Genomic DNA, 2,500 nt, shown 5'->3' on the forward strand with positions numbered 1-2,500 from the left:
AAACAAACATTTCAATGATTCCCATGTTCGTATTTGTAAAGTAAAAGAAGATACACATGAGATAAAATTTTTTACAACCGAACTCTTCCTAAATATTCTATTTCGATGAACTAACTAGTTCTTACCAGAATTTTATATGGATATTACAATGAGAAGCAACCGATCCCCTTTTTAATTTCTTTCCCTCTTTACTGTTCATGTTCAAAGAGGAAGTCGTTCTGTTATTACGTAGATACGTACTTTCTCCCGGAGGCAGCATAGATATAGTCGTTGTCCAACGAAGTACTACGAAGAATAAGATCTTATTTGGACGATTCGCATATTGCGCACTTACTCTTTGTTTTATACTCCTAGAAATCTCTTATTTATACTTTATCGACCCTGGTTTAAGCGTTCGAAATCCGTGGGATCTACTACTCTTTTTTTTCCAAATCTGAAGAATTTTCCATAGAAGTCTTTGGATCATCTGTCAACGGCTCAATCAATTATTTGTTCGGAATGCTAAAAAAAGTCTTACTTTGTTTCTTTTATTTGATAGAATAATTGATTTGATTCTTTCGACAAAGCCCGGGATCTATATTGGAAATAATAAGAAACCCAGTAATTATAACCGTAAAAGTAAGAGCAAGATTCGATTATTTCGGATTGATCGAAAGTAATACAAATAGATGGAGGGAAGAACTAGGGTTGGGGTGCTATTTAAATGTAAATTACATATATGTAATTTACATTTAAATATATGAAGATATATATTGTAGATTAATCTATATTAAGCCTATATCTCTTTATAGAATACAGTACAACTTTAGACAATACACTAATAGATAGTGTGGTAGAAAGGTTCATATATTTCTTTCTACCATACTATCGGATCTCATATACTGCTGATTCTAGTCCGCTCATTTCATTTAAGGCGCGGAATGCAAATCACTTTCATTTCTTCAATCATTGACTAAGAACTAAGAAGTCAAGCTTCATTCAAATTAATCATTTTGACTGACTGTTTTTACGTAGATAATAAGTAAAAAAGCAGTAGGAACTAGAATAAACAGTGCAGTAGCAATAAATGCGAGAATATTTACTTCCATAATCTCATCGTTTTTTTTTTTTACTTCACAATAACTCGGGATCTAATCCCATAGAGATGATAAATCTTCTCCTGTAAATTCAATGAGATGAATTGCATCCCGATGATATTTGATATTGAATCGGATCAATATCATGAATAACAATATCTGAGCTATCAAGTCGATTCATTGTCGAGAATTGAATAGTATAACATAGGAAGATCTTTTATCCATAACAAATCAAAAATTGGATTTCTGATACAATCAATAATCCCGCTGAATTTTTCATTCTTTCTTTTCTATAATCTACAGCCTTCCGTATACAATCATCTGATGAGGTATCATCTGACCCGTCTTCCACTTCTATTAGTCACAAACCCAAACAGTAGAAGTAAAATGGAAAAAAGAAGAAGTGCAGTTCTAAACTAACTAAGTTTTTTTATGATCTAATTTTCGTGGAAGACAAAGAGGTGTCATAAAGATGGATCCCGGTATAAAAGATCTAATATTTCGATAAATTCACTATTTTGGAGTTTGCTCTTTCTTCGGTAGGACCCCCTCAAATAAAATAGGAAGAAAAAAAGATTATGCATTCCCTTACTAATTACTAAGAGGGGTAGATCTTTGTTTGACCTCTCTTTTATTATAATTAATTCTATTTTATATTATAATAGCCGCGTTCCTTGGATTGGGACTGGGACATATATCATATCCAAAATTCAGTGTGCAACTTGAATAAGATAGATAGACTGTTTCCAATTAGGAATTGAGGTTACACAAAATAGGAGCTAGAAGAAAAGGCAGTAGTTTTAATATAAGCCGAAAAATCTTCTTTCGGGCTAACTATGTTAAGGTTAAGTTAATTTTGTATCGTACAATAAAGGAATCCAATTTGTATATGTGCTCCCGCGAAACGGATGTGTATTCTATTCCATTCCATGGATCAAAAGCAATCGAAAAAGTCAGACCAGTATGGTATCTCTTGTAATCCTGAATTGAATATGTTCCTACCAACAATTGTACCAATCTACCTATGTCTCTCCCCACGAATCGGTACTTGTTGAAGTAATTGAAATTCCTGTATTTGTTCGATGAGACACGAAAAAAAAAGAAAATAAAGACCCACGCCGGGAATTAGATCCTACTCCTTGTCACCCTCTTCACAGAAAATAGAGAGATGAATTGATGGATTCATCGGATCCTAGGTCGGGACTGACGGGGCTCGAACCCGCAGCTTCCGCCTTGACAGGGCGGTGCTCTGACCAATTGAACTACAATCCCAGGTAAATAAGGTGTACAGGATTCTTATGATTTCATTCAAACCATATTTCTATTTAGAATCGCCGTGCTGTAACAGAGACAGGAACGCTATATTGCTATTCACATGGATACGGACTTTAGTGAAGTGAGAACGACACGTATTACTAGTAATT

At 34.1% G+C, this 2,500-nt stretch overlaps 1 non-coding gene across 1 annotated transcript; it reads right to left on the reverse strand.

Moving 5' to 3' along the window:
• Positions 1 to 2,274: 2,274 nt before the first annotated feature.
• Positions 2,275 to 2,348, reverse strand: TRNAD-GUC (transfer RNA aspartic acid (anticodon GUC)). Its single transcript has one exon. It is a non-coding gene; the product is annotated as a tRNA-Asp (tRNA).
• Positions 2,349 to 2,500: the final 152 nt, after the last annotated feature.

The sequence above is a fragment of the Eschscholzia californica genome, unplaced genomic scaffold (assembly GCF_041429995.1).
Source record: "Eschscholzia californica isolate CP2 unplaced genomic scaffold, dmEscCali1.0.p SCAF_282, whole genome shotgun sequence".
Taxonomy (NCBI): domain Eukaryota; kingdom Viridiplantae; phylum Streptophyta; class Magnoliopsida; order Ranunculales; family Papaveraceae; genus Eschscholzia; species Eschscholzia californica.